We start from the raw sequence: 13,419 nt of genomic DNA, 5'->3' as shown, positions 1-13,419 counted from the left end.
TGTCTTAATGCAACAAAGCTGCGTGTGCGACTAGGGGGTGCTTCACACACAGCGAGCTCACTGCCGAGATCGCTGCTGAGTCACGCTTTTTGTGACGCAGCAGTGACCTCATTAGCGATCTCGCTGTGTGTGACACTGAGCAGCGATCTGGCCCCTGCTGCGAGATCGCTGCTCGTTACACACAGCCCTGGTTCGTTTTCTTCAAAGCCGCTCTCCTGCTGTGACACACAGATCGCTATATGTGACAGCGAGAGAGCGACAAATGAAGCGAGCAGGGAGCAGGAGCCGGCGTCTGACAGCTGAGGTAAGCTGTATCCAAGATAAACATCGGGTAACCAAGGTGGTTACCCGATATTTACCTTAGTTACCAGCCTCTGCAGCTCTCACGCTGCCTGTGCTGCCGGCTCCGGCTCTCTGCACATGTAGCTGCTGTACACATCGGGTTAATTAACCCGATGTGTACAGCAGCTAGGAGAGCAAGGAGCCAGCGCTAAGCAGTGTGCGCGGCTCCCTGCTCTCTGCACATGTAGCTGCATTACACATCGGGTTAATTAACCCGATGTGTACTGTAGCTAGGAGAGCAAGGAGCCAGCGCTCAGTGTGCGCGGCTCCCTGCTCCCTGCTCACACTGGTAACTAATGTAAACATCGGGTAACCATACCCGATGTTTACCTTAGTTACCAGTCTCCGCAGCTTCCAGACGGCGGCTCCGTGCAAGCGCAGCGTCGCTTGCACGTCGCTGCTGGCTGGGGGCTGTTCACTGGTCGCTGGTGAGATCTGCCTGTTTGACAGCTCACCAGCGACCATGTAGCGATGCAGCAGCGATCCTGACCAGGTCAGATCGCTGGTCGGATCGCTGCTGCATCGCTAAGTGTGAAGGTACCCTAGCACCTTAAAAGAGCAGAGCTAGACTGGCAAACAGGTACCTTGATATAGCAGAACTGAGTGTACGGACAGCACCTAGTAATACCAGAGCCGGATTGGCAAACAGGCACCTTAAGGGTGCATGCCCATGATCAGTGTTTGCAGCGGTTTGGATGCAGCATACGTCAACTGCGTACAAACCGCTGCGATGTACAGTACAAGCATAGTGGATGGATTTCTGGAAATCCCGTGCCCACTGTGCTTGTTTTTTCCGCAGCAAACCGTGACCTGAGGAGCATCTTTCCAGACCGCAGCATGTCAATTGTTTGCTATGGAATCACATGTGTCCTCTGTAGGGAGAACACAAGCAGGTGACCGAAGTGCACTGAACCCTGATCGTGGGCACGAACAGCTGCAGTCTCCTGCGGAGGAGATGCGCAGACCCCCCCGGTTCTGAACGCAGCAGTCCTGATTGTGGGCACATACCCTAATGTAGCAGAGCCACGTGTACGGACTGCACTTTGGGACAGAGGAACAGGGTTGGTAAACATGCACCTTGAAGCAGCAGAGGAGAGTGTGCAGGCAGCACTGTAGAGCAGCAGAGCCGGATTGGCAAACAGACATCTTGATGAACTAAAGACGACTATTTTGAGACCATACGTCTACTGCTACATATTTCTGTATATTTCTTGGTCTCAGGCCTGTGGAGTTTAGTCAAATGACTAAGATGATGTAGAAAGAGATTATGTATATACAGTATGTATAGCAGAAGACAATTAAAACATGACTTTGATTACTGGAGATCTCAGGGCTTGCAGTCCTGTGGGTAATAAGAACAGCTACTCTTACACAAAGATGTCGAGGTTGTTAAATGTGTTTCATTTCAGTGAGAAAAGTTCTTAGTGAAAACGGCTAAAGCGTAGTTAATTTTTCAGTGGATTAGTTGGAATGGTGCTTAAAATCCGGTCTCTGGTGCATTGTAGAATTGAGAATGCAAAAAAACATCATGCAGCTGTTGAAGTGGTCCAAGGGGAAACATAATATAGCTTTATGTTTCGGAATGCTGAATTTAACAGGCTAGATGCGTGTTGCAAGTTTTCAGTCCTGTGCAACAGGGATGTCTGGATTTCTACCAGAAGCCCCATGCTGTCAACATTGGGAAAGCAGATGGCTTCAGATGATCTGGCTTGTCAAGCACTGCTTCACCTTGTTTGACTGTGTTGAGGGGAATTGGAAAATATCTAATAATTGGCTTCCTCTGAAGCCATTGATACATGTTTAATTAGCCCATATGCCAAAATTACTTTCTTGTCAACTTTTGGCTGCATTGGTGGCCGTTATCCATATTTCACAGTTCAGAGGACGCCTCTCATGATTTATTGCGGTTGTAGGTAATAAATTAATTTTAGAACAGACTTACATCTATTCGCTAAATAGAATTTGAGTATTTCTCCCCCCACTGTCTATCTTATTGTAAATCTTCAAACAGACTACAGTGTAAAATTAAGAAAACTTCATTTGCAGGGGAAAAAAAAATCATCCTATGTTAATTTTGCTCTGGGGTCCTAAGAGATTTCTGTGGATAATAAGGAACTTTCAATTTACATCAAATAACTTCAATGCAAATCAAATTTTCCTATAAATTCAAACAAAATGCTGAATTCAACATTTTTCCAATCCACTATTTAACATCAAATGTCTCTGAGACGGTACCATAGGGCCAATACAAGTGCATCTCAATAAATTAGAATATCCAGAAAAAGTTAATTTATTTCAGTAATTCAATACAAAAAGGGAAACGCATATATTATATAGAGTCATTACACACAGAGTGATGTATTTCAAGTGTTTATTTCTGTTAATGTTGATGATTATGGCTTACAGCCAATGAAAACCCAAAAGTCATTATCTCAGAAAATTAGAATATTATATAAGACCAACTGAAAAAATTATTTTAAACTCAGAAATGTTGGCGCCTACTGAAAAGTCTGTACAGTAAATGCCCTCAATACTTGGTCAGGGCTCCTTTTGCATGAATTACTGCATCAATGTGGTGTGGCATTAAGGGGATCAGCCTGTGGCACTGCTGAGGTGTTATGGAAGCCCAGGTTGCTTTGATAGCAGCCTTCAGCTCATCTGTATTGTTTGGTCTGGTGTCTATCATCTTCCTCTGGACAATTCCCCATAGATGCTCTATGGGGTTAGGTCAGGTGAGTTTGCTGGCCAATCAAACACAGTGATGCTGTGGTTATTAAACCAAGTATTGGTACTTTTGGCAGTGTGGACAGGTTACAAGTGCTGCTGGAAAATGAGATTCTCATCTCAAAAAAGCTTGTTGGCAGAGGGAAGTATGAAGTGCTCTAAAATTTCCTGGTAGACGGCTGCATTGACTTTGGCCTTGATAAAACACAGTGGACCTATACCAGCAGATGACATGGCTCCCCAAACCATCACGGATTGTGGAAACTTCACATTAGACCTCAAGCAACTTGCATTGTGTGCCTCTCCACTCTTCCTCCAGACTATGGGACCTTGATTTCCAAATGAAATGCAAAATTTACCTTCATCTGAAAACAACACCTTGGACCATTGAGCAACAGTCCAGTTCTTTTTCTCCTTGGCCCAGGTAAGACGCTTCTGGCCTTGTCTATTGATCATGAGTGGCTTGACACAAGGATTTCAACAGTTGTAGCCCATGTCCTTGATATGTCTATACGTGCACTGAGTCCAGCAGCAGTCTACTCCATGGGAATTTCCTCAAAATTTGTGAATGGCTTTTCCTTAACAATCAATCCTATCAAGGCTGCAATCATCCTGGTTGCTTGTGCACCTTTTTCTACCACACTTTTTCCTTCCACTCAACTTTCCATTAAAATGCTTGGATACAGCTCTCAGTGAACAGCCAGCTTCTTTAGCAATGACCTTTTGTGGGTTTTCCCTTCTTGTGGAGTGTGTCAATGACTTCCTTCTGGACATCTGTCAAGTCAGCAGTATTCCCCATGATTGTGTAGCCTACTGAACCAGACTAAGGGACCATTTTAAATGCTTAGAAAGCCTTTGCAGGTGTTTTGTGGTAATTATTCTAATTTTCTGAGATAACTTTTGGGTTTTCATTGGCTGTAAGCCATAATCATCAACATTAACAGAAATAAAAACTTGAAATAGATCACTCTGTAATGACTATATATAATATATGTGTTTCCCTTTTTCTATTGAATTACTGAAATAAATTAACTTTTGGAGGATATTCTAATTTATTGAGATGCACTTGTATCTTCTCAATGGCATTACAATGAATCAGACTGGTACACAGCAGTTTCCAACATTCAAAAACCGTAAATAATCTATGAAAATATTGATGTTTTCAATGCTGTCAAACCTGTTTAATTTCAAAAAGAGATTACAATATGGATGAATGCCATTTACTCTCTGGAACGCCTAATCAAGTTTACTAACATCTAGATATAACTCAGCCTGAATTTTACATGCCAGGCTGTTTGACATTACCTTTAACACATTGAAGCCTTGAGATGTAAATCTGTTAATGTGAATTCATTTTGACGTAGATACAACTGGCACACAAGCGCATTATGAGCTAAATAATTTAACCATTTACTTATCATCTGTAAAAGCTGAAAGTTACATATATTCATAGTGCCACAGCTTCTAATGCTCTATACACATATACTCCTCAACATTGAAATTGCAAAACCAAGAAGGAAAAGTCGTGGAATTTTGAATAGCATGGATAGACATGTTAATGATATGCAAATAGTCGAAAAATTGGAATAAAATTTACAAAACATCTCACATTTATTCGGTATCTAGTATGAGCGTCGCAAACAGAAATATACTCACATACACACTGGTTATTAATGTTTGTCTGAGGAATGTTCTGCCACCACTAAATGCATTTAGGCACACAATTCATCAGCGTCCGCTACTGGTAGCTTCCTTCACATTTGCCGACGAAGAGTGTCCCAGATGTGCTCTTAGGAAGACAAGTCCGGAGACAATTCAAAAAAATGGCTCCTTGAACCCTTTAAAGGAATGGACAGTGCAATGCCGTGCTGTAAGTCTACCTGGAATGAAGACTAGAGGGGTCCGGCTACAAAACATTATGCCACTACACACATCAGATGGTGTTTGCATGACATTAGGCTGCAAGTTAGATGTTCAATTGACCTCACATGCTCTCAAAGACTATCATGCCACGGAGCAAGATAGCGTAGATGTCATTGATAGCATGTTTATATACATAATATACAGTTATAGCCAAAAGTTTTGACACCCTTGAAATTGTTCCAGAAAATTAAGTTTTTCACCCAGAAAATTAATTTAGTTACACACGTCACAGGTTTTGTTATACATGTTTATTTCCTTTGTGTGTACTGGAGCAGCACAATTAAACAGAGAAAAAAAAGGCAAATTGGACATAATTTCACCAAAAAACCCCAAAATTGGCCGGATTTGGAATAAATAACTGCAATCAATCGCTTCCCATAACCATCAGCAAATGGTACAATTTAAAGAATGAAGAATAAATAATCTGTTCTGCCCTACTATAGGAGATTTATTGGTGTGGAGGTGGAAGGCCAGACATGGCTACAGATCAGGACGTTCTAAATGTACACCTAATTTTACACTCTGTTAGGCCTCCGACACACATCCGTGCCGCCGGTACGTGTTTGGTACATTTTTGCACGTACCGGCGGCATGGAGACACGTACATTAATGCTACCCTATGGTAGCAGGCACACACATGTAAAACCACATGAAACGTGTGTCCACATCCGTTTGTACGTGTGTGCGTTTTCCAACACGCTGACATGTCCGTTTTTCTCTGACAGCATGGGTGTCACACGGCCCGCACCCGTACCAAACGGATGTAGTATGGATGCGATCCCATGTGACATGCTCCGGAGAAAACTCACGTGTCAGAGAAAAAAATAACAAATCTTTATTCACCTTCTTCTGCCCTCCTGTCTCTGCCACTGCTGTCACTTGCTGCCGACCGCCGCTCATTATGCTCATTTAATATTCACTTCACTGCGGCCGGGAGCAGCAGCAGCGGGGAGTCAGCAGGGCTGGAGACCGAAGATCAGTACCCTGGACAGCAGGAAGGACCACGTGAGTATGCAAATTACCGGTTCTCCTTGTGTTATCGCGGATAGCACACAGAGAACACATGTGGCCCGCACGTACCAGAGACACGTACTTACCTACACGCAACACACAGGGAAAATACGTGTCTCGCGGCACATGCGTGATTTTCATGTGAGTGTGGCAGAGGCCTAAATCTGTGTAGCAATTTCTTTTTTAGACTTCCTCCAAAGATGAGAGTGGTGTGACACATATAACATCATATTCTTTAATTATGACCAGTTGGTTACACATACAATACTTTATCATGTTGTGTCCACTTTGTTGTCCCATAAGATACTGTTTTCATTTGGAAAACCCTTTTATACTTGATTGAAATGTCACTCAACGTATGAGCATTCTAAATTAGATCTTTGTTAATTCTCCTTAACACAAAGCAGTAACGTAATTTCTTTTTGGAAATTTTGATTTCCTTAATATATTCCATGAGTTAAGGGTACTTTACATGCTGCAATATCGCTATCGAGATCGCTAGCCTGCGTACCCGCCCCAGTCAGTTGTGTGTCATGGGCAAATCGCTGCCCACGGCGCACCACATTGCTAACATTCGTCACACGGACTTACCTTCCCTGCGACGTCGCTCTGGCCAGCGATCCACCTCCTTTCTAAGGGGGCGGTTCGTGCGGCATCACAGCGACGTCACACGGCAGTCGTCAAATAGCAGATGAGGGGCGGAAATGAGCGGCCGGAACATGCCGCCCACCTCCTTCCTTCCTCATTGCCGGTGGACGCAATTAAGGAGATGTTCGTCGTTCCTGCGGTGTCACACATACCGATGTGTGCTGCCGCAGGAACGACGAACAACATCGTACCTGCAGCAGCAACGATATTAAGGAAATGAAGACGTGTCAACGAGCAACGCTTTTTCACGTTTTTGCGCTCGTTCATCGTTGCTCATTGGTGTCACACGCTGCGATGTCGTTAACGGTGCCGGATGTGCATCACTAACGACGTGACCCCGACGATATATTGTTAGCGATGTCGCAGCATGTAAAGCACCCTTTACTGTCTACCTCAGCCTGTATTCTATTGAATCCTATTGAATCCTATCCTATATCTATTGAAGCCTATTATTACATTGCCATTAAAACTCCTAGATGCAATGTTGTTTAGAAAAGCAAAAAGTTTTAACTGAAAATTTGCTGAGCAAAATCAAGCTGGTCGCTGCTGGGGGGCCTAGTGTACAACAGGGAAGTGACTCTAAACATCCAAGAAATTTTAGCTTCAGATTTTTTTTTTTTATTAAAGCACCATTTTTTTGTTGTTTTTTTTTGTTTCACCGATGGAGTGGTGCTTTAATGGTAAGTCCCCTGACTCATGTCCTATATTCATCTGTCACCATCTTCATCTTTTTCCAGCGTCGCTCCCATCGGTCTCTGACAATTGGTGACCTGTTGGCAAATCCAGTGAGTCATGGAGCGTGCCGGAGGTCAAAACTCAATACAAATCTATGAGAGCCTCGTTATGGCCTTGGTCTGGCTCTCATAGAGTTGTATTGAGAGCTTGTGACGTAACTTCTGACTTCCAGCCAGTCCAAAGTTGCAGTTACAAGATGGTGCCACTGAAAAAGGATGGATATGCCAGAGAGTACGTTTAAGACTGGAGGAAGGGGGCTTATATTTAAAGTACCACTCCTGCGTGGAAACAAACTCCCAAAACTCTGAAGTGGGTCTTTAAACAGTTCAGATCTGCCAACTCTTTGTGGTTAATGCAGTAGGGGACCACATGGATCCACCTACAATGCCCTGAGCACTACATTTGCATACAAACATTATGAAAGATTATTTTTTTATCTATCTGGCGGATTTTTAAACTAAAGGCCCCGTCACACTAAGCAACATCGCTAGCAACATCGCTGCTAACGAACAACTTTTGTGATGTAGCAGCGATGTTGCTAGTGATGTTGCTGTGTGTGACATCCAGCAACAACCTGGCCCCTGCTGTGAGGTCGTTGGTTGTTGCTGAATGTCCTGGGCCATTTTTTAGTTGTTGCTGTCCCGCTGTGAAGCACAGATCGCTGTGTGTGACAGCAAGACAGCAACAACTAAATGTGCAGGCAGCAGGAGCCGGCTTCTGCGGAGGCTGGTAACCACAGTAAACATCGGGTAACCAAGAAGCCCTGTCCTTGGTTACCCGATATTTACCTTTGTTACCAGCCTCCGCTGCTCTCACTGTCAGTGCCGGCTCCTGCTCTGTGCACATGTAGCTGCAGGACACATCGGGTTAATTAACCCGATGTGTGCTGTAACTAGGAGAGCAGGGAGCCAGCGCTAAGCAGTGTGTGCGGCTCCCTGCTCTGTGCACATGTAGCTGCAGTACACATCGGGTAATTAACCCGATGTGTGCTGTAACTAGGAGAGCAGGGAGCCAGCGCTAAGCAGTGTGTGCGGCTCCCTGCTATGTGCACATGTAGCTGCAGTACACATCGGGTAATTAACCCGATGTGTGCTGTAACTAGGAGAGCAGGGAGCCAGCGCTAAGCGGTGTGCACGGCTCCCTGCTCTCTGCACATGTAGCTGCAGTACACATCGGGTAATTAACCCGATGTGTGCTGTAACTAGGAGAGCAGGGAGCCAGCGCTAAGCAGTGTGTGCGGCTCCCTGCTCTGTGCACATGTAGCTGCAGTACACATCGAGTAATTAACCCGATGTGTGCTGTAACTAGGAGAGCAGGGAGCCAGCGCTCAGTGTGCGCTGCTCCCTGCTCTCTGCACGTGTAGCTCCGTGCGCTGGTAACCAAGGTAAATATCGGGTTGGTAACCCGATATTTACCTTAGTTACCAAGCGCAGCATCTTCCACGCGGTGCTGGGGGCTGGTCACTGGTTGCTGGTGAGCTCACCAGCAACTCGTGTAGCGACGCTCCAGCGCTCCCTGCCAGGTCAGGTTGCTGGTGGGATCGCTGGAGCGTCGCAGTGTGACATCTCACCAGCAACCTCCTAGCAACTTACCAGCGATCCCTATTGTTGTTGGGATCGCTGGTAAGTTGCTTAGTGTGACTGGACCTTAAAAGTATATGACTCTTCTTTGTGCATAGGTATAATATGATACCACTGATACAGTCTTTCCTATTGAGCTTATCTTGCACCATGTGGAACCTCCAGCCACAAATTACAGTTACTATCACTGTGTTATTAAAACTCCCATAATTTGTTAATATGGAAGGTTTCATTGTTATGTGATAAAAAAATGTAAACATTGAATGTAAACTCTTTGTAAAAGGGATTGAATGGTTCTGCCATGATAAGAAGCAGATGTGCGCCCTGTACTTGTAGATATCACAAATGGTTCTAATTGTTAGGTGCTGACAGGCTCTACTAGGAGGACAACTTACAATACACAGTGTAAGATTTATCATGAAAACGGATTTCGATTTAGGAAAGTCTTCCAGAGGGTTTATGTTTGAAATGCTTGAAAGCCATTAACGTCGTAAGAGTTAAAGAGAACTGGTCTTACTGCTGGCTTCATTCTTGGAGATGAGTAGTGGCCTGTGATAGTTCTTAGTGAGGCACCAGCAGAATTCCTCATAGATTAGAGCCCCATTAAGTTTGAAGAGCTTTCTTTATGAGTAAACTTCTGTGATCTCATCATGAAAGTCCATCATTGGGCTTTAGATAAAATACTTGGTAATCAATGTAACATAAAACACACACAAATGTATTACTTCTAATCTTGTGTCTTGTATAAATGCATGATTACCATGCAATGTTTTACTTACCATGCCATTAGTGGACCAAAGTGCAACATTATAGAGTTGGTTATATACTTTATTTAGCTGTCAGCCATTCTTCATGACCCGTACCTCCACATACACATACATGCTCAGCCTGGCTTCAATAACAAGAGGAGACATAGCGGTAACTTGCATTTAAATTGGTCAACCACACGGCCATTCAACGAATATATAGAAGCTTATCGCTGGTCATTAATCTGTGAAGAAAGGCGACCTTACGGTAGTATGATCGTTCTTTTCGCCTAGAATATGATTATTCTTGGCAGCACATGTCCTATTCACAGAGGATGATGTGCTGCAGAGATCGATGATTTTTTAAAATAAGATTAAAAATTATTACACTCAACGTATGAGCAATTTTCTCCATAATCTTGTGATTGTGAGCCTCTTTAAAGAGGTAAATTTTCTGAAATTGAGCATTCCTTGGAAAATTTGTTCCCAATAATGCACCCAAACCAAGGCTGGCCATACACATACTATAGCTGACAGCCAAGCTCTCATCCAGCCGTCACCTATCTCTCCCCACTCCCGCATACACATGAGCATGTGGCTCAGCCAAACCTTGATGTGTTTTCGAAGGGAAGAGAGGAGAAAGTCGAAATCACAATTCAAACTGCCCAACTCATCTCCACCATCATCTGTCAGGAGGTCAGGAAGCCTCCATACACATTAGACTGTCGGTTTAATGTCAGGCAACTCTGCCGATAGCTTATCTTCCTTTGCGTATGTTCCCACAATTTGAATATGCCGTAAATTTTCTGCAGCAGATTTGCAGGTAGAAGATTACAGCAAAATAAAAGTGTAACATATCATATAAAACTGCGTATTCACCAGTTTCAAAAACATTCCCATATTAAACCACAACAAACAAATTATTGATTTGGTTTCAGTCCCATGTGCCCATAACCATAAGGGGTACTTTGCACGCTGCGACATCGCAGGCCGATGCTGCGATGTCGAGCGCGATAGTACCCGCCCCTGTCGCAGCAGCGATATCCTTGTGATAGCTGCCGTAGTGAACATTATCGCTACGGCAGCTTCACATGGACTCACCTGTCCTGCGACCGTTGCTATGGCCGGCGACCCGCCTCCTTGTTAAGGGGGCGGGTCGTGCGGCGTCATAGCGACGTCACATGCCAGGCGGCCAATCGGAGCGGAGGGGCGGAGATGAGTGGGATGTAAACATCCCGCCCACCTCCTTCCTTCCGCATATCCTATGGAAGCCACAGTGACGCCGGTAGGAGATGTTCCTCGCTCCTGCGGCTTCACACACAGCGATGTGTGCTGCCGCAGGAGCGAGGAACAACATCGGACTGTCGCGTCAGCGTAATTATGGATTACGCCGACGCTGCAGCGATGATACGATTACGACGCTTTTGCGCTCGTTAATCGTATCATCGAGCCTTTACACACTACGATGTCGCATGCGATGCCGGAAGTGCGTCACTTTTAATTTGACCCCACCGACATCGCACCTGCGATGTCGTAGTGTGCAAAGTACCCCTAAGAATAAACTGATCACGCATGTTGGATTTCAACATGTCTGATCCTTCTTTTCCTCTAAAGCGGGCTTTACATGCTACGACATCGCTGAAGTGATGTCGTTGGGGTCACGGAATTTGTGACGCACATCTGGTCGCTTTAGCGATGCCGTTGCGTGTGACATCTATGAGCGATTTTGCATCGTCGCAAAAACGTGAAAAATCGCTCATCGGTGACATGGGGGTCCATTCTCAAATATCGTTACTGCAGCAGTAACGAAGTTGTTCCTCGTTCCTGCGGCAGCACACATCGCTCCGTGTGACACCACAGGAACGAGGAACCTCACCTTACCTGCGTCCCGGCCACAATGCGGAAGGAAGGAGGTGGGCGGGATGTTACGTCCCGCTCATCTCCGCCCCTCTGCTTCTATTGGGCGGCGGTTCAGTAACTCTGCTGTGACGTCGCTGTGACGCTGAACGAACCGCCCCCTTAGAAAGGAGGCGGTTCGCCGGTCACAGCGACGTTGCAGGGAAGGTAAGTCCGTGTGACGGGTCCAGGCGATGTTGTGCGACACGGGCAGCGATTGGCCCGTGTCGCACAACCGATGGGGGCGGGTACGCACGCTGGCAATATCGGTACCGATATCGCAGTGTGTAAAGCGGCCTTTAGTCTGCAGTCAGGAAAAGTTAGGACCCCCATATACATGAAATAGTCAACCTTCAGTATGGTATTGGGAAAAAAGGAAATGGGAGTGAAAGGGTGGCCCATTATATTTACTGTGGAATGACGTCACGCGGTGTACTAGTCATATATTATGTATATTCATATAGTTTCTAATTTGTACATATATTTTGCATGGCATGTCCGCTGAATGTGCTCCACACCCTCCTCCTTTTTCTCAAATGACTTAGTATGCCATACACACAGAAAGTAGACCTTGTAATTGGAGATATATTGTTATATGTTATGTAACTGTATCTCAGCAGAAGACTGAAAACAGATTCACATAAGTTATACTCCCCACATAGAGGAGACATTTTCCCTAAGTTCTGTTTTCTGCATTTATATCCAAAAGATGAGTGAAAAAATTGCTGCGCTGTTAGCAGCCAAGCCGAGCAATAAGTGAGTAAATCACGGTGTGCAGGAGACATGGTAAGTAAGCAGGAGGGAGACAATGCAGTAAGATATAAGAGAAGGTAAAAAGGTCAGGAGGTGACCTTGATCATTGCAGTCAGCCAAACAGCTGGGAAGCATCTTTTGCTGCTGGCAGGAGGAACAGATGTCATGGCAGGCGGGAGGGGGGCTTTACAGTACAAGCATGTGTTTTGACTACTTATGTACATTTATTGGAAAGTAATGACATCGGCGATCATTAAAGCCTACCGACAAAATGTTTTCGCTGTCCAGGTTAATTTTCCTGGAAAATGTCAATTGACTTTATTGCATTTTCTTGTACATTTATTATAGATACGATATCTAAGACGATACAGTGATTAACAAACAGTAACTTTTTGGATATAGGAGACAGCCAAAAAGAGAGTCTCTGGTATCAGTCATTTTCAAGGTCATTCATTCATTTATTATTTGTAATGGAAACTTTTCATTCTATTGGTAGCTTCTTGCTGAGGTTGTGGTAGGGTAGGGCTTAGCCAATCCGAATAAGCCGAGCTGCAGTGAACAGCAAGGAGAAAGAGAAAAGCAGTAGTCTTAGCTTCTAATTAGACATCAGTAGATTTCAGGTTCCCGTAGAATCCTTCATAATACTGTTAGCTTGCAGCTTCAATTATGGAATTGACCTAGGGGAGCAAAGATTGGAGAATATCTCATGGTATGGATTTATGATGTTAAAAGCACAACTGTACATTCATTTTTGGGGTTTGAAATATAGGGAATCTGAAGAAAGCATACAACTTTGTAAATTTACAACATATGTCCAAGTTTGACTCAAAACCTCAGGCGTCAGACTTGAATACTGGCCCCAGTCCATGTAATAGACAAAAAACATAAACCAGACAGTTTTGGGTTGGACCAAGATAGAGTTATATTCAGAACGGCACACAAATGAAATAAAATAGCACTATCAAAAGGTGCATGGGTCCTTAGTGGGGTCAGCGTTGCCCATCGTATGCCTATCTGCAGCCAGCCTATGATATATTCCCTAAATGTGGCTGCCATTGACA

The 13,419-nt window shown here is 44.5% G+C and overlaps 1 protein-coding gene across 2 annotated transcripts in view; it reads left to right on the top strand.

The window, feature by feature from the left end:
- Window positions 1-13,419, top strand: part of TTC28 (tetratricopeptide repeat domain 28) — a 672,774-nt gene that overhangs the window by 357,184 nt on the left and 302,171 nt on the right. The gene's annotated exons all lie outside the window — the stretch shown is intronic.

This window comes from Anomaloglossus baeobatrachus, chromosome 1 (assembly GCF_048569485.1).
Source record: "Anomaloglossus baeobatrachus isolate aAnoBae1 chromosome 1, aAnoBae1.hap1, whole genome shotgun sequence".
Lineage (NCBI taxonomy): Eukaryota > Metazoa > Chordata > Amphibia > Anura > Aromobatidae > Anomaloglossus > Anomaloglossus baeobatrachus.
The sequence above is the reverse complement of the archived record's forward strand: the minus strand, read 5'-3'. Positions and strand labels throughout refer to the sequence as shown.